The sequence below is a fragment of the Pseudorasbora parva genome, chromosome 2 (assembly GCF_024679245.1).
Source record: "Pseudorasbora parva isolate DD20220531a chromosome 2, ASM2467924v1, whole genome shotgun sequence".
Taxonomy (NCBI): domain Eukaryota; kingdom Metazoa; phylum Chordata; class Actinopteri; order Cypriniformes; family Gobionidae; genus Pseudorasbora; species Pseudorasbora parva.
In genome coordinates, this window is record NC_090173.1 from 5154833 (window position 1) to 5176460 (window position 21628).

At 36.7% G+C, this 21628-nt stretch overlaps 1 long non-coding RNA gene across 6 annotated transcripts in view; it reads right to left on the reverse strand.

Moving 5' to 3' along the window:
* The window catches only part of LOC137090837 (uncharacterized), a 71461-nt gene that overhangs the window by 41114 nt on the left and 8719 nt on the right, over window positions 1–21628 (reverse strand). For all 6 annotated transcript variants that reach the window (XR_010907987.1, XR_010907988.1, XR_010907986.1 and 3 more), the window contains exons 2-3: window positions 5252–5342; window positions 5067–5178 (exon numbers count right to left, since the gene is read on the reverse strand). This is a non-coding gene — a long non-coding RNA (uncharacterized lncRNA). The remainder of the gene's footprint in view (window positions 1–5066; window positions 5179–5251; window positions 5343–21628) is intronic.

Consider the following 21628-nt stretch of genomic DNA (forward strand, 5'->3'; position numbering starts at 1 on the left):
GAAACACACCAAATACAAACATGCTGAAAAAACTAACAACAAAACCAAATACAGAAACAATGCAAATACTCACAACACAACCAAATACAGAAACACGGCAAATACTCACAACGCAACCAAATACAGAAACATCTGCAAATACTCACAATGCAACCAAATACAGAAACACTGCAAATACTCACAACCAAATACAGAAACACACCAAATACAAACACGCTGAAAATGCTCACAACAAAACCAAATACAGAAACACATGCAAATACTCACAACACAACCAAATACAGAAACACTGCAAACTCACAATACAAACAAATACAGAAACACACAGCAAATGCTCACAACACAACCAAATACAGAAACACACAGCAAATGCTCACAACACAACCAAATACAGAAACACAACACAACCACATACAGAAACAACTGCAAATACTCACAACCAAATACAGAAACACACCAAATACAAACACGCCGAAAATGCTAACAAAACCAAATACAGAAACTGATGCAAATGCTCACAACGCAACCAAATACAGAAATACAACAACCAAATAGAGAAACACATGGCAAATGATCACAACACAACCAAATACAGAAACACTGCAAATGATCACAACACAACCAAATACAGAAACTCTGTAAATACTCACAATGCAACCAAATACAGAAACACAACACAACCACATACAGAAACAACTGCAACTCACAACCAAATACAGAAACGCTTTCAAATAATCACAACGCAACCAAATACAGAAACACTGCAAATACTCGCAACCTAATACAGAAACAGTGCAAATACTCACAACAATACAGAAATACAACAACCAAATAGAGAAACACATGGTAAATGCTCAGAATACAACCACATACAGAAACAACTGAAAATACTCACAACCAAATCACAAACTCTGCAAATGCTCACAACGCAACCAAATACAGAAGCACAGCAAATACAACACAACCAAACACAGAAACTCTGCAAATACTCACAATGCAACCAAATACAGAAACACTTCCAAATGCTCACAATGCAACCAAATACAGAAACAACTGCAAATACTCACAACACAACCAAATACAGAAACACTGCTCACAACACAACCACATACAGAAACAACTGCAAATACTCACAAACAAATACAGAAACACACCAAATACAAACACGCTGAAAATGCTCACAACAAAACCAAGTACAGAAACACATGCAAATACTCACAACACAACCAAATACAGAAACACTGCAAATACTCACAACAAAACCAAGTACAGAAACACATGCAAATACTCACAACACAACCAAATACAGAAACACTGCAAACTCACAATACAAACAAATACAGAAACACACAGCAAATGCTCACAACACAACCACATACAGAAACAACTGCAAATACTCACAACCAAATACAGAAACACACCAAATACAAACACGCCGAAAATGCTAACAAAACCAAATACAGAAACTGATGCAAATGCTCACAACGCAACCAAATACAGAAATACAACAACCAAATAGAGAAACACATGGCAAATGATCACAACACAACCAAATACAGAAACACTGCAAATGATCACAACACAACCAAATACAGAAACTCTGTAAATACTCACAATGCAACCAAATACAGAAACACAACACAACCACATACAGAAACAACTGCAACTCACAACCAAATACAGAAACGCTTTCAAATAATCACAACGCAACCAAATACAGAAACACTGCAAATACTCGCAACCTAATACAGAAACAGTGCAAATACTCACAACAATACAGAAATACAACAACCAAATAGAGAAACACATGGTAAATGCTCAGAATACAACCACATACAGAAACAACTGAAAATACTCACAACCAAATCACAAACTCTGCAAATGCTCACAACGCAACCAAATACAGAAGCACAGCAAATACAACACAACCAAACACAGAAACTCTGCAAATACTCACAATGCAACCAAATACAGAAACAATGCAAACACTCACAACACAACCAAATACAGAAACACTGCAAACTCACAATACAAACAAATACAGAAACACACAGCAAATGCTCACAACACAACCAAATACAGAAAGGTCTGCAAATATTCAACACAACCACATACAGAAACGACTATAAAAGCTCAATACAAACAAACAAAAACAACTGCAAATACTCACAATGCAAATAAATACAGAAAGTCTGCAAATGCTCACAAATCCAGAAAAATCTGTGAATATTCACAACACAACCAAATACAGAAACACGGCAAATACTCATAACACAACCAAATACTGAAACAACACAACCCCATACAGAAACAACTGCAAATACTCATAACACAACCAAATATAGAAACGTCCGCAAATATTCAACACAACCAAATACAGAAACACTGCTCACAACTCAACCAAATACAGAAACTCTGTAAATACTCACAATGCAACCAAATACAGAAACACAACACGACCACATACAGAAACAACTGCAAATACTCACAATGCAACCAAATACAGAAACACAACACGACCACATACAGAAACAACTGCAAATACTCACAATGCAACCAAATACAGAAACTCTGCAAATACTCACAACGCAACCAAATACAGAAACACTTCCAAATGCTCACAATGCAACCAAATACAGAAACAAGTCAAATACTCACAACCAAATACAGAAACACACCAAATACGAACACGCTGAAAATGCTCACAACAAAACCAAATACAGAAACTCTGCAAATGCTCACAAATCCAGAAAAATCTGTGAATATTCACAACACAACCAAATACAGAAACACGGCAAATACTCACAACACAACCAAATACAGAAACTCTGCAAATGCCCACAACGCGACCAAATACAGAAACACTGCAAATACTCACAACGCAACCAAATACAGAAACACAGCAAATACTCACAACACAACCAAATACAGAAACATTTGCAAATACTCACAACACAACCAAATACAGAAACTCTGCAAATACTCACAATACAACCACATACAGAAACAACTGCAAATACTCACAACCAAATACAGAAACACACCAAATACGAACACGCTGAAAATGCTCACAACAAAACCAAATACAGAAACACTGCAAATACCCACAACACAACCAAATACAGAAATACAACACAACCAAATAGAGAACCACATGGCAAATGCTCACAATACAACCAAATACAGAAACACTGCTCACAATGCAACCAAATACAGAAAAACTTCCAAACGCTCAACGCAACCAAATACAGAAACTCTGCAAATACTCACAACGCAACCAAATACAGAAACACACTGCAAATAATCACAATGCAACCAGATACAGAAACACTGCAAATACTCACAACCAAATACAGAAAGGCTTCCAAATGCTCACAACACAAACAAATACAGAAACACACTGCAAATGCTCACAACGCAACCAAATACAGAAACAACTGCAAATACTCACAACACACCCAAATACAGATACACACTGCAATCCAACAAAATAAAAATACAGAAACACCTGCAAATACTCTCAACACAACCAAATACAGAAACACCTGCAAATACTCACAACGCAACCAAATACAGAAACACTGCAAATACTCACAACACACCCAAATACAGATACACACTGCAAATCCAACACAATACAAATACAGAAACGCCTGCAAATACTCACAACGCAACCAAATACAGAAACATCTGCAAATACTCACAACGCAACCAAATACAGAAACACTGCAAATACTCACAACGCAACCAAATTCAGAAACACACTGCAAATGCTCACAACGCAACCAAATACAGAAACACACTGCAAATACTCACAACGCAACCAAATTCAGAAACACACTGCAAATGCTCACAATGCAACCAATACAGAAAAACTTCCAAACGTTCACAACGTAACCAAATACAGAAATACACTACAAATACTCACAATACAACCAAATACAGAAACACACTCCAAATGCTCACAACACAACCAAATAGAGAAACACTGCAAATACTCACAACACAACCAAATACAGAAACACTGCAAATGCTCACAACACAACCACATACAGAAACGAGCAGATACTCTCCACTCAAGGATGAACGATACAATTTTTTCAGAACCCATAACGACACCAATGCAGTTGTTTAAAAGTGGTTTGTAGAATTTATAAAGAAAACCAACAAATTACAAAAATACTACTGTAAACTAGAAGGTGGATTAACTAAATTGGTGGATAATTTAGCAGCAAAAGTTACTCTAGAAAAATCATGAGTCCACAATAATTGTATAAAATCTAAACATTTAATGGAAATTAAATTAATAAAAGTTAATACGTGTAACACTAAAACTGATAAAATGTTACACACATGTAAAATACATTCATGGAAATACAAGTATATTTATAGAAATAGGGCCTATATACATTAAAAAATTACATTAATTTTAAATGTATAGTGCAGTAATGAGGTATCAACATATAAGAAATAGAGCAGAACAAGAGAGGCTATTAATCTTTCATAGTACAAAAGTATTATAATACAAAAGGCTCAAATACAAGCGGCACAAAATGCATATGCACATCCCGTGCACAAAAGATAATGCACTTCTATCTGTATATTTAATATTATTGATATTAATAATATTATATTTAATATTATTAAAATTATTATTATTTATCCGTACCTCACATTATGGAATGGCTTCAGAACACTTAATATAGAGCACAAGGAGTTGATGACACTTTAATATTTTGTGTCTATTGTGGGGGCACTGGGGCTTAACTAACACAGAATATTATATGCACAGTATCAATCCAGCGAATAATGGCGATGAAATCCATCCCTACACAAAACCAAATACAGAAACACTGCAAATACTCACAATACAAACCCAAATACAGAAACACTGCAAATACTCACAATACAAACCCAAATACAGAAACACTGCAAATACTCACAATACAAACCCAAATACAGAAACACTGCAAATACTCACAATACAAACCCAAATACAGTGTGACAGAGCTACCTTTCCTTATGCTCGCTGGTCCATGCAGCACACACACCCACACACACCTTACCTCATCCTCACTCTTCTGCTGAGGCAGACGGATTTGATAGCACGCTGGTCTGGTCTTCATACACGCATACATATCCACCCCATCTCCATCCCCAACCGTATTCACATCGCTCCTAACATACATACACACACATTAACTTTGTCTTTCAGTTTGATGTTTTGTCCTGTTGTTGTGTTTATTCTTACCTGTCTTCTGTGTTTGTCAGCGTCTATGTTGCTGGTCTTCCGTGTTGCGTCTCCTCCATCGGCCGGTCGAACCTGAGTGCCACCCAGCGGCCTGGATAATGAATGAACGAATGAGGCATTTATATAGCGCTTTAATATGTAATACTGTACACCCAAAGCACTTTACACTCATGACAGGGATCTCTCCTCAAACCACCACCAGTGTGCAGCATCCACTTGGATGATGTGACTAGAGCCACAGTACAACAGCGCCAGTGCGCTCACCACACACCAGAGATAGGTGGAGAGGAGAGAGGGTGATAGAGCCAATTCAATGGATGGGGATTATTAGGAGGCCATATTTGGTCAGGGCCAATCGAGGGAATTTGGCCAGGACACCAGGCTTACACCCCTACTCTTTACAAGAAGTGCCATAGGATTTTTAATGACCACAGAGAGTCAGGACCTCGGTTTAACGTCTCAGCTGAAGGACGACGCTCTTTGACAGTACAGTGTCCCCATCACTATACTGGGGCGTTAGGACCCAAACAGACCACGGGGTGAGCACCCCCTCCTGGCCTCACTAACACCTCTACCAGCAGAAGCCTGGTTTTCCCAGTTGGTCTCCCATCCAGGCACTGACCAGGCTCAGCCCTTCTTAGCTTCAGTGGGAAACCAGACTTGGGCTACAGGGTTATATGGCTGCTGGCTATATGGATAAATAGTGCCAGGTCCACTGTGGGTGTGTTTGTTGGCGTGAATCAGCTGGAAGGTGTCTCGTCCACTGTCTTTTTTGCCACAGGGGGGATAGTGAAATGTATTATTATTATTATTATTATTATTATTGTTTATCATTTTATGTTTATCTTTTGTGTTTATTATTTTTACTGCATTTCTATAAATATTTCATTTTATGTGCATATATTAATGTTGCGTAAATGTATATGCACTTACCTGTATCCTTACCCCTCCATATTGATAATGGTTCTAACTAAAAGGATCGGGACTTGGCCTATAAGAAGAAGCTCCAGAGAAGGATCTGTGTCAGTTAACCGGGTTAGCGAGACTGCAAGTGTGGTGCCATGAGCAATCTCTTTAGTCTGTCATTAAAGTAATTGGTGTATGCATATGTTTTTTTTTCTTTTGTTTGTTCTTTTGTACAGTTGTGTTTCGGTTACTTTTGTATATAGTGTTGAGTCCCCTGCATGCTGTGATGCGTGACTTCCTGAGCACACAAGAGCAGAGGAAGAAATGCTATGTGAAGGAGAGGGTCTACGAGAGTTGATTCTGCAAGCAGTTGGCCGGCTGTGGAGTTAAATGAGGGCGACAGTCCATGGATGGAGCTGCCTACATCAGCCCAGCGGAGGAGCACAGATTGTCAGAGAGACTCACCGACTGACACAAGGTACTGCCAGCCAACACCACGAACGAAGCAGAGCTCGCCGATATTCCAACAAAGGCAGGACATGGAGAGTATCCTACACCGTTTTGAGTGGCTCACTAGGACCTGGAGACGGCCAGAAGCGGAGTGGAGCTATTATCTGGTTCCACTGCTGTCTGTGCAAGCGCTGGAAGCCTATCTGTCTATGGAATATAACCAAGCAGAGGTTTATGCTGAGCTGAAGGAGGTGCTGTTGGAAATATTCAACATTTCGCTAGACTTACCACCAACAGTTCAGAGCCACGTCAACTCTAGCTGGAGAATCACCAGAGACCTACAACAGACTTAGGAACTTGTACCATTGCTGGGTAAGACCTGAGCTGCACAAAGGAAGAGATCGGTGAGACACTAGCTCTGGAGAGGTTTCTGTGGGTCATACCCTACAAGATATTGGGTACGGGTCAAGGAACATGAGCCAGCAACTGGACTGGATGCTGCTAAACTGGCGCAACAGTATCTCAATGCTCACCGTGGTAAGTCAGCGCTCTCAAGCCATAAATGGTAACGTTAAAACATGCCAACAACTGGGTCACAAGGCAACAGTGTGTCCAGTTCGTAAGGCAAAATTGACTGGCTTTTGTTACGTCCCAAGGGAGGAGGACAATATGAACAATGTGCGCAAAACCCAGAATGTGCACGTGACTCTGAACGGACAATATCTGAACGCTTTGTTGGAAAATGGCCGATCCTCGTCATTGCTGAAAAAAAGTCATACGTCCCGTTCCATTTTATCAGTAGGTCACAGGGTTGAGAAGCAGTATCATTAAATGGAGGTGAATGTATGTGTGCAGGACCAAACTTACCTGTTAAATGTGGCAATTGTGGATGACTTACCTGCTGACATGATTTTAGGGAGAGTGCTCACCAGAGAGTGCTTACTGAACTACTGCATTCTGTTGAAGTAATTGTTAATTACGTAGGTGCAGGTTAAAACTGTGCTGCAGCCTTTGCCGGACTTACACCATAGTCTGTTGCAGGGCGGGACTAAAGCTGTAAAAAGGTTTGGGTACACCAGCTCCCACGATCCAAACTGAAGGTCTGTTTGTAGGCAGGTCCCAGAGAATATTGCAGAGTTGCATTTTTTCTCAGGGTGTTAGAGAGGAAACAAGCTGACTTATGTGGGTAAAAACATGTTATCAGTTGTATACAGTACATGAATATACCCATCTGGTTGTCCCTACATGTTGTCGTCCCCTTGTGTTACACCTAGGTCACCGTGTTCCATGGGCAATGCATATGGCACTCCAGAAAACGTATGCACACATTAGCTCACAATTTGTTTGGCCTTCCATGTATACTGATGTACAAAAATACTAGCCTGACAAGCCAGACCCACATCTAAAAAAAATAATGCACCACATGCCAAAAGACCAGTGCACCAACGGGATAGGGCACCCTTACACCCTTTGCCAGTCATATCTGAATAATACATATTCAGCAGGGGACTAGGATAAACGGCTACCGCTATTGCTGATGGCCTAGAGAGAGGCAAGGTATCAAGCGTCAAAAGGTTTCTCTCCATTTGAGCTCATGTATGGATGGTGGGTACAAGGATTTATGGATCTCCTACGAAAAGGATGGGAGGCCCCTTCGTCTGGAGACGGGACAAAGTCTGAAAAGGGCATTCTCCAGTACGTCCTTAAAATAAGAAACTACCATGCCAGATCCCGAGAGCTGCAAACCTGGACAGAAGGTCATGTTAATGCTTCCCACTTTGGCAAACAAGCTGTTAATAAAGTGGGAAGACCCACACAATATTGTCCGTAGAAAAGAATCACAGTACAGGTAGATGCGTCGTAGACAGTTAACCTGTTTGGCAAGCGTGCAAGTGTTGTGCCCCGAGCGATCTCTATATTCACGAAGACAAGGTGGGCCAAATACAGAAACAGACTGCAAATACTCACAATACAACCAAATACAGAAACACTGCAGATACTCACAACGCATCCACATACAGAAACACTGCAAATACTCACAACACAACCAAATACAGAAACACACTACAAATACTCCTAATGCAAATAAATACAGAAACGTCTGCAAATACTCAACACAACCAAATACAGAAACACTGCAAACACTCACAATACAACCACATACACATATACAATGCAAATATAGAAACACTGCAAATATTAATGCAAATAAATACAGAAAATCTGCAAATACTCACAACAAATCCAAATACAGAAACACTTCAAAAGCTCAGAACGCAACATACAAGACAAACAGACAAAAATTGCAAATACCCACAATACAACCAAATACAGAAATACACAGCAAATGCTCACAAAACCAAATAGTGAAACGTCCGCAAATATTCAGCACAACCAAATACAGAAACACTACTCACAATGTAACCACATACAGAAACACTGCAAATACTCACAACACAACCAAACACAGAAACGCACTGCAAATACTCACAAAGTAACCAAATACAGAAATGTCCGCAAATTTTCAACATGACCAAATACAGAACCATTGCAAATACTCACAATACAACCAAATACAGAAACACTACAAATACTCACAACAAATCCAAATACAGAAGCACTTCAAATGCTCACAACACAACCAAATACAAAAATTGCAAATACTCACAATACAACCAAATACAGAAACACTGCAAATACTCACAAAGTTAAATACAGAAACACACAGCAAATACTCAACACAACCAAATACAGACAAAAATTGGTTGTATTGTGAGTATTTGCAAATACAGAAACGTCTGCAAATATTCAACACAACCACATACAGAAACAACTATAAAAGCTCAATACAAACAAACAAAAACAACTGCAAATACTCAATGCAAATAAATACAGAAAGTCTGCAAATGCTCAAATCCAAATACAGAAAAATGTGAATACTCACAACACAACCAAATACTCACAAAACAACCAAATACAGAAACACAAAGCAAGTGACTCAACGCAACCACATACAGAAACACTTGCAAATGCTTACAACCCAACCACATATAGAAACACTGCAAATACTCACAATAAAACCAAATACAGAAACACACAGCAAATGCTCACAACACAACCACATGCAATGCAAATAAATACAGAAATATCTGCAAATACAAACAACAGAAACACTGCAAATACACACAAAACAGAAACGCCTGCAAATTTTCAACACGACCAAATACAGAAACACTGCAAATACTCACAACACAACCACATACAGAACCATCTACAAATACTCACAACAAATCCAAATACAGAGACACTTCAAATGCTCAGAACGCAGCCATACAAAAACACCTGCAAATATTCAACACAACCAAATACAGAAACAACTATAAAAGCTCAATGCAAACAAACAAAAACAACAACTGCAAATACAATGCAAATACTCACAACAAATCCAAATACAGAAAACACACTGCAAATGCCCAGAATGCAACCACATACAGAAACAACTGTAAATACTCACAACACAACCAAAATACAGAAACATCCGCAAATATTCAACACAACCACATACAGAAACAACTATAAAATCTCAATGCAAACAAAAAACAAGTGCAAATACAATGCAAATAAATACAGAAAGTCTGAAAATGCTCACAATACAACCAAATACAGAAACACACAGCAAGTGCTCTTAACACAACCACATATAGAAACACTGCAAATACTCACAATACAACCAAATACAGAAACACTTCAAATACTCACAATACAAACAAATACAGAAACACACAGCAAATGCTCACAACACAACCAAATAGAGAAACGCAGCAAATACTCACAATGCAAATACAGAAACACTGCAAATACTCACAATACAAGCATACAGAAACACACAGCAAGTGCTCACAACCCAACCACATATAGAAACACTGTAAATACTCACAATACAGAAACGTCCGCAAATATTCAACACAGCCACATACAGAAACACTGCAAGTACTCACAACACAACCAAATACAGAAACACACAGCAAATGCTCACAACGCAACCACATACACATATACAATGCAAATAAATACAGAAATATCAGCAAATACACACAAAACGGAAACGTCTGCAAATATTCAAACAGACCAAATACAGAAACACTGCAAATACTTAATGCAAATAAATACAGAACCATCTGCAAATACTCACAACAAAACCAAATATAGAAACGTCCGCAAATATTCAACACAACCAAATACAGAAACACTGCAAATACTCATACAGCAAATACAGAAACTCTGCAAACTCACAATGCAACCAAATACAGAAACACTGCAAATACTCACAATACAACCAAATACAGAAACACTGCAAATACTCACATACAACCAAATACAGAAACACTGCAAATACTCACAATACAAACAAATACAGAATCACACAGCAAATGCTCACAACACAACCAAATACAGAAACATCTGCAAATATTCAACACAACCACATACAGAAACGACTATAAAAGCTCAATACAAACAAACAAAAACAACTGCAAATACTCACAACACAAATAAACACAGAAACACACAGCAAATGCTCACAACGCAACCACATACACATATACAATGCAAATGAATACAGAACCATCTGCAAATACTCACAACACAACCAAATATAGAAACGTCCGCAAATATTCAACACTTCCACATACAGAAACACTACAAATACTCATAATGCAAAAACAGAAACATACAGCAAATGCTCACAACACAACCACAAACATATACAATGCAAATAAATACAGAAATATCTGCAAATACATACAGAAATATCTGCAAATACTCACAAAACAACCAAACACAGAAACACTACAAATACTCACAATACAAACAAATATAGAAACACACAGCAAATGCTCACAACGCAACCACAAACATTTACAATGCAAATAAATACAGAACCATCTACAAATACTCACAACACAACCAAATACAGAACCATCTGCAAATACTCACAATGCAAAGAAATAAAGCAAATAAAGAAAGCAAAGAAATAAAGCAAATACAGAAACACTGCAAATGCTCACAATACAGACAAATATACAATGCAAATAAATACAGAAATATCTGCAAATACTCACAACACAACCAAACACAGAAACACTGCAAATACACACAAAACGGAAACGTCTGCAAATATCCAAACACACCAAATACAGAAACACTGCAAATACTCACAACGCAACCACAAACATTTACAATGCAAATAAATACAGAACCATCTACAAATACTCACAACACAACCAAATACAGAAACACTGCAAATACTCAATGCAAAAACAGAAACATTGCAAATACTCACAATACAAACAAATACAGAAACAGTGCAAATACTCACAATGCAAATAAATACAGAAACACTGCAAATACTCACAACACAACCAAATACAGAAACACTGCAAATACTCATACAGCAAATACAGAAACACACAGCAAGTGCTCACAACCCAACCACATATAGAAAAACTGCAAATACTCACAATTCAGAAACGTCCGCAAATATTCAACACAGCAACATACAGAATACTGCAAGTACTCACAACACAACCAAATACAGAAACACACAGCAAATGCTCACAACGCAACCACATACACATATACAATGCAAATACAGAAATATCTGCAGATACTCACAACACAACCAAACACAGAAACACTGCAAAAACACAAAACAGAAACGTCTGCAAATATTCAAACACACCATATACAGAAACACTGTAAATACTAAATGCAAATAAATACAGAACCATCTGCAAATACTCACAACAAAACAAAATACAAAAACACTGCAAATACTCAACACAACCAAATATAGAAGCGTCCGCAAATATTCAACACAACCAAATACAGAAACACTGCAAATGATCACAATACAAAAAAAATACAGAAACACAGCAAATGCTCACAACGCAACCACATACAGAAACACTACAAATACTCAATGCAAAAACAGAAACATTGCAAATACTCACAATACAAACAAATACAGAAACACAGCAAATGCTCACAATGCAAATAAATACAGAACCATCTGCAAATACTCACAACACAACCAAATACAGAAACACAGTGCAAATACTCACTATGCAAATAAATACAGAACCATCTGCAAATACTCACAACACAACCAAACACAGAAACACTGCAAATACTCACAACACAACCAAATACAGAAACACAGTGCAAATACTCACTATGCAAATAAATACAGAACCATCTGCAAATACTCACAACACAACCAAACACAGAAACACTGCAAATACTCACAACACAACCAAATACAGAAACACTACAAATACTCAATGCAAAAACAGAAACATTGCAAATACTCACAATACAAACAAATACAGAAACACAGCAAATGCTCACAATGCAAATAAATACAGAACCATCTGCAAATACTCACGACACAACCAAATACAGAAACACAGTGCAAATACTCACTATGCAAATAAATACAGAACCATCTGCAAATACTCACAACACAACCAAACACAGAAACACTGCAAATACTCGTACAGCAAATACAGAAACACACAGTAAGTGCTCACAACCTAACCACATATAGAAAAACTCCAAATACTCACAATACAGAAATGTCCACAAATATTCAACACAGCCACATACAGAATACTGCAAGTACTCACAACACAACCAAATACAAAAACACACAGCAAATGCTCACAACGCAACCACATACACATATACAATGCAAATACAGAAATATTTGCAAATATTCACAACACAACCAAACACAGAAACACTGCAAAAACACACAAAACAGAAACGTCTGCAAATATTCAAACACACCATATACAGAAACACTGTAAATACTTAATGCAAATAAATACAAAAACACTACAAATACTCACAACAAAAAAAAATACAAAAACACTGCAAATACTCACAACACAACCTAATACAGAAACACTACAAATACTCACAACACAACAAAATACAAAAACACTGCAAATACTCACAACGCAACCACATACAGAAACACTACAAATACTCATAATGCAAAAACAGAAACATACAGCAAATGCTCACAGCAATGCAAATACAGAAATATCTGCAAATACTCACAACACAACCAAATACAGAAACACTGCAAATACTCATACAGCAAATACAGAAACACACAGCAAGTGCTCACAACCCAACCGCATATAGAAACACTGCAAATACTCACAATACAGAAACGTCCGCAAATATTCAACACAGCCACATACAGAATACTGCAAGTACTCACAACACAACCAAATACAGAAACACACAGCAAATGCTCACAACGCAACCACATACACATATACAATGCAAATACAGAAATATCTGCAAATACTCACAACACAACAAAATGCAAAAACACTGCAAATACTCACAACACAACCAAATACAGAAACACTGCAAATGCTCACAATACAAAAAAATACAGAAACACAGCAAATGCTCACAACGCAACCACATACAGAAACACTACAAATACTCATAATGCAAAACCAGAAACATACAGCAAATGCTCACAACAATGCAAATAAATACAGAAATATCTGCAAATACTCACAACACAACCAAATACAGAAACACTACAAATACTCAATGCAAAAACAAAAACCATTGCAAATACTCACAATACAACCAAATACAGAAACACACAGCAAATGCTCACAACGAGAACCACATACACATATACAATGCAAATAAATACAGAACCATCTGCAAATACTCACAACACAACCAAATATAGAAACACAGCAAATGCTCACAACACAACCACATACAGAAACACTGCAAATACTCAATGCAAAAACAGAAACATACAGCAAATGCTCACAACAATGCAAATAAATACAGAAATATCTGCAAATGCTCACAACCCAACCAAACACAGAAACACTACAAATACTCAATGCAAAAACAGAAACATTGCAAATACTCAATGCAAAAACTCACAATACAAACAAATACAGAAACACACAGCAAATGCTCACAACACAACCACAAACATATACAATGCAAATAAATACAGAACCATCTGCAAATACTCACAATGCAAAGAAATAAAGCAAATAAAGAAAGCAAAGAAATAAAGCAAATACAGAAACACTGCAAATGCTCACAATACAAAAACACACAGAAACACACAGCAAATGCTCACAACCCAACCACATATAGAAACACTGCAAATACTCATACAGCAAATACAGAAACACTGCAGACTCACAATACAAACAAATACAGAAACACACAGCAAATGCTCACAACACAACCAAATACAGAAACACTGCAGACTCACAATACAAACAAATACAGAAACACTGCAGACTCACAATACAAACAAATACAGAAACACACAGCAAATGCTCACAACACCACCAAATACAGAGACAACTGCAAATACTCACAATGCAAATTAATACAGAACCGTCTGCAAATACTCACAACCAAATACAGAAACACTGCAAATACTCACAATACAAGCAAATACAGAAACACACAGCAACTGCTCACAACCCAACCACATATAGAAACATTGCAAAAACTCACAATACAGAAACGTCCACAAATATTCAACACAGCAACATACAGAATACTGCAAGTACTCACAACACAACCAAATACAGAAACACACAGCAAATGCTCACAACACAACCACATACACATATACAATGCAAATAAATACTGAAATATCTGCAAATACTCACAACACAACCAAACACAGAAACTCTGCAAAATACACACAAAACGGAAACATCTGCAAATATTCAAACACACCATATACAGAAACACTGTAAATACTTAATGCAAATAAATACAGAACCATCTGCAAATACAACACAACCAAATATAGAAACGTCCGCAAAAATTAAACACAAACAAATATAGAAACACTGCAAATACTCACAACACAACCAAATATAGAAACGTCCGCAAATATTCAACACAACCAAATACAGAAACACACAGCAATTGCTTACAACACAAACAAATACAAAAACACTGCAAATACTCACAACACAACCAAATACAGAATCACTGCAAATACACACAAAACGGAAACGTCTGCAAATATTCAAACACACAGCAAAATGCTCACAACGCAAATGCTCACACAGCAAATGCTCACAACGCAACCAAATACAGAACAATCTGCAAATACTCACAACAAAACCAAATATAGAACCATCTGCAAATACTCACAACACAACCAAATACAGAAACACACAGCAAACGCTCACAACACAACCACAAACACATACAATGCAAATACAGAAATATCTGCAAATACTCACAAAAGAACCAAACACGGCAAATACACACAAAACAGAAACATCTGCAAATATTCAACACACCAAATACAGAAACACTGCAAATACTCACAAACGCAACCGCATACACATATACAATGCAAATAAATACAGAAATGTCTGCAATACTCACAAAGCAATATCACAAACTTCCCCAGTGCAGGGTTGGAGAGCGCTCATGACAAATAAAATAACAACAGAAAGAAAAAGAAACTGTTTCTGTTGGTTCCCTTCTCACGTCCCAGCTCACAGATAAACACCACAAAATACATTTTATTCACAGAGGGGGTTATAAGCAAAATATATGGAAGCCTGAATCTTCAGGAGGGGTCCAGGCCAAAATAGCAAACAAACATACCTCTAAACAAGACAAAAATAAAATAACTTACCGAACCCAGGGGTGTCAAACTCAGTTGCTGGAGGGCCACAGCCCTGCAGAGTTTAGCTCCAACTCTGTTCAACACACAAACCTCTCATTTTCAAATAAGCGTAAAAGACTTGATGAGCTGGATCAGGTGTGTTTAATAAGAGTTGAAGCTAAACTGAGTTTGACACCCCTGACCTAACCAAAGAAAACCCCCAAAAGAAAAATGGGAAATCTTACCTTACTCTTTACCTAAACCATAACTACGAGAAAATGCTACAAAGAAAGTGGCAACCTCCTCCCAATAGCATCCCAAAAAGAAGTATAACTTTATATGTTTGACATAAAAGAAACCAAATTATATTATGCATCTTAAGTCACAACATAATAAGAACAACAGGGAATGATAGGCCTCGTCACTAACATGACCGTTTTATAACACACAGAGAGCCAATCACCCTCAAAACAGCAGCACACCAAACACTGCTGAGGTAAAGAGTGACTGTCTGGGACAGGAGAATACAACGCAAATACGGAGCTCTCCTTCTACTCCTTTTAAGCTCATCAACCCGATCAGCTGCAGCTGAGGCCAATTACATGCTATTCAGAGAAAGATAAGGGGTGCGTCTCAATCAGCTCCTTAGTTCAGTTGTCAGGGCACTGATCAGGGAGTCAGCCCATTGACTTTTGTCCTGATCAGTGCCCTAGCTAGTGAACTAGGGAGCTGATTGAGACACAGGGAAGGAGAGAAAAACTTACATCCAAGGACATAACAACAACCAAATACAGAAACACTACAAATACAGAAACACTGCAAATACAGACAACACAACCAAATACAGAAACACTGCAAATACTCACAACACAACCAAATACAGAAACACTGCAAATACAGACAACACAACCAAATACAGAAACACTGCAAATACTCACAACACAACCAAATACAGAAACACTGCAAATACAGACAACACAACCAAATACAGAAACACTGCAAATACTCACAACACAACCAAATACAGAAACACTGCAAATGCTCACAACACAACCAAATACAGAAACACTGCTCACAACACAACCAAATACAGAAACACTGCAAATACTCACAACACAACCAAATACAGAAACAATGCAAATACTCACAATGCAACCAAATACAGAAACACTGCAAATACAGACAACACAACCAAATACAGAAATACTGCAAATACTCACAACACAACCAAATACAGAAACACTGCAAATACAGACAACAGAACCAAATACAGAAATACTGCAAATACTCACAACACAACCAAATACAGAAACAATGCAAATACTCACAACACAACCAAATACAGAAACACTGCAAATACTCACAACACAACCAAATACAGAAACACTGCAAATAGTCACAACACAACCAAATACAGAAACACTGCAAATACTCACAACGCAACCACATACAGAAACACTGCAAATACTCACAACACAACCAAATACAGAAACACTGCAAATACTCACAACACAACCAAATACAGAAACACTGCAAATACTCACAATGCAACCAAATACAGAAACACTGCAAATACTCACAACACCACATACTGAAACATCTGCAAATTCTCACAATGCAACCAAATACAGAAACACTGCAAATATTAACATGTTATCATTGAGACTGTCACTGTTGTTTATTGTTTTTTTTTGTACTTCAGTTATAATGGTACTTTTTGTATGGTTTATTTTGTTTTGTATCTATCAATTATTATTTATTTTTTGTATGTGTGTATATATGTGTATGTGTATATGTATGTATAATTGTTTTTGTTTTGTTTGTTTTGTTGTTAATTGTATTTGTAATTGATTTGTGACTATGTCTTGATCGTACATTAGGACCCCCTCGAAAACAAGATGGTACATCTTAAGGGGTTAATCCTATTAATAAATTAAATTCAAAATACTCACAACACAACCAACTACAGAAACTCTGCAAATATTCAACACAACCAACCACAGAAACACTGCAAATACTCACAACACAACCAAATACAGAAACACTGCAAATACTCACAACACAACCAAATACAGAAACACTGCAAATACTCACAACACAACCAAATACAGAAACACTGCAAATACTCACAACACAACCAAATAAAGAAACACTGCAAATATTCAACACAACCAAATACAGAAACACTGCAAATACTCACAACACAACCAAATACAGAAACACTGCAAATACTCACAACACAACCAAATAAAGAAACACTGCAAATATTCAACACAACCAAATATAGAAACACTGTAAATACAACAAGTTATTATTCAACCACTTATTGTTCAACGTCTACTTGTCAGTGATGTTGTCGAAGACGTGTGACCTAAAAGGTTATTTTTGTTCACACGGCAATCTTGAGCTCAGGAAAACATTTATTTGCCTTTCTAGTCACATTTATTGACTAGTATCTAAAGTATCAAAGCAAAGGAATGCAAGAAGTGCTGCACAGGGTGTAAAATCTCGGTGCTCTTTGGTTGTGTGGGATAATTAAGTCTAGAAGCAAAAGTAGTCCAAGGCACTCAATGAGTGTATTGAGAAAGTTAAAAAAAACTTTATTTTTTCATGGCTTAAACATTTAAAAATTGGTGACAGGTACACCTACGCGTCGCGGCTTTACACGCCTTCTTCAGGGTGTGTATAACAAACAACATCTCAAGCTCATTTCTAACCAGCCATTAATTGATCTAATTACAGACACCTGATCATTCTGTGTGTGTGTGTGTGTGTGTGTGTGTGTGTGTGTGTGTGTGTGTGTGTGTGTGTGTGTGTGTGTGTGTGTGTGTGTGTGTGTGTGTGTGTGTGTGTGTGTGTGTGTGTGTGTGAGAGAGAGAGAGAAATAAATAAAATAACTATATATATATATATATATATATATATATATATATGTATGTATATATATATATATATATATATATATGTATACACACACACATACACATACATATAAATATATACACATACACACATACATATTTAAATAAGACAAAGAAAAAAAACTAATACAAATTTTAAAAAAGTATCTAAAGTAATTACACTTTTTCTCTTTTGAATCTAAACTGTTTGGTGAGCTCTGCTTTGGATTTCTTGGGATAAAATTGTCTTCTAAGTCAATAAATGTGCCATGTAAAATTCTGTAAAATTTTCTCCAAACTCAATCCAAATGTATGGACTGGACTGCGTGACTTTAGTGAAACACAAGAGGTCTGTTAGAAACTGACCAAAAACGTCAAATAATCCTCCCTGTTATATCTCTCCAATCCCATTTCCATTCAGCTCAAATAGTGTCAAGATGCATCACGGCAGGTTTGCTGTCAATCATCACTGAGGTCACGTGTGGTGTAACGTGTCTTAATGTGCCTCATTGAAACTGAACAAACACAAAGGACATGTGTGAGATACAGCAGATTTTAGCATACTATGGTGCCATTTGTCATTCACTTTCATGTGGAACGCCATAATGTAATTGCAAAATTATTAAATGAATGTTCCTTTAACGTTCACAAAACCAAGAAAAAAGCTGTTTAAAACATTTAAAAAACTTGAAGTTTTGAACACTAAGAAATAATATTTTCAGAATCTATTCCGGACACACTTACACATCTCTGACACCTAAATATCAATGTTCAGTTCATGTGCACATGATATACAGGATTCTTAAAGGTACAGTAGCACAACATGGCTCATTTTGGGTAACACACACCTTCAAAATGATGTCCATCAAAAAACAGAGTAACAATAAGTGGAGCTCAATTTGATAAAACTGTAGGATATGAGCTCTTTAAAAAGAATAATTCTCTATCTGAGCTTAATTAATCCATTAAAATGACAATGATATTTTTCATGCCGATATCGCTAGTGTCAATTTAATAAACACATCATCTAAACAATGCAGACATAACGCGGTTACATTTGGACAATAGTGAACTACTATCTCTACAGTAAAGACAGTGCATGCCACACACAATGCAGTAAGTGCAAACTTGACCTGAAGCTGACTTTCCAGTGTGAATAAACATCACTTGAGGTTTTGAATTAATAATTATTACACCAAATTAAATTTAAAAAAAGACACAATAATCAACACACATGACACATAATGAGGTCATGTGACAGGAATACAGCAGACTGATAATTGCAGCATTTAGTGTGAAGCAATTCTCACTGCAACGTGACTCACAACATCTGCTAAACCTCAACAGAACAATGGCATATCTGATTAGTGAAATATATCATGGAGAACACACACACCTAACAAATATATGTTCTAACAATGTTTTGCTAATGTTCCTGAATGTGTATATATTTTAATTGATGAACATCCAACTAAAGCATTTTTAAAACGTTCCATGAATCGATGTGTAAATAAAATGTACATCTGCTAATATTATTAAAGTCTGGATAACACTGAACAAATGTTCTATTAACAAAAATATGTTCAACACACCTTTTGCTAATGCTCCTATTAAGTTATGAAAACTTTATTTGCGAATGTTCCATATGTCCAGATTTTTAAATGTGAACATAAAGGGAACATTCAATTTTAGCATTCTTTAAACATTATGGGAATGTAACTTTTAAATGTTTTCAGAATGATCTGTAGTAACATTTAAATTATATTTAAGAAAAAAAAACTTTCCAAGAATTGTTTTGAAAACGTTATTAAAGACCAGATATTTTTGTTAAAAGAAAACGTATTCAAAGCAGAGGTGGACAAAGTACACAACTTCATTACTTGAGTAAAAGTGAAAGTCCTACTGGTCAAATATTACTCCGTTACAAGTAAAAGTTGTAAAAACAGATTTTTACTTGACTAAAAGTATTTCGTTTAAAAAATACTTAAGTATCAAAAGTAAATTTCCTTTTTTATGTCAACGCATTATTGTATATAAATGCACATTTTGTCATCATGGTTTAAGCCAGTCAGTGATGCTCCATCTGACATACTAGCATACGACTAACTTAAACTCATTTAAATACTTGTAGAAAAGTTACAAAGCTCTTTATAAAGCTGCTGTCACTTTAAGGCCGAATGCACAGATCCAATACACTGATACACATCTGATATTCTCCCAACTTTACCATTCTCTTTCTCCCAGATGTTTATATTGTTGATATTTCATAAGACATGCACTAACTGTATGTCAACAAAACTAATCTTGATTTAAAAAAATACTTTCAAAGTATGGCTATGGGTGCACACACTTGTGCCTAAGAACCGGCGTCTTCTATTTTGCTATGAACTGATCAATGTTCAAGAAAAGTTGGGG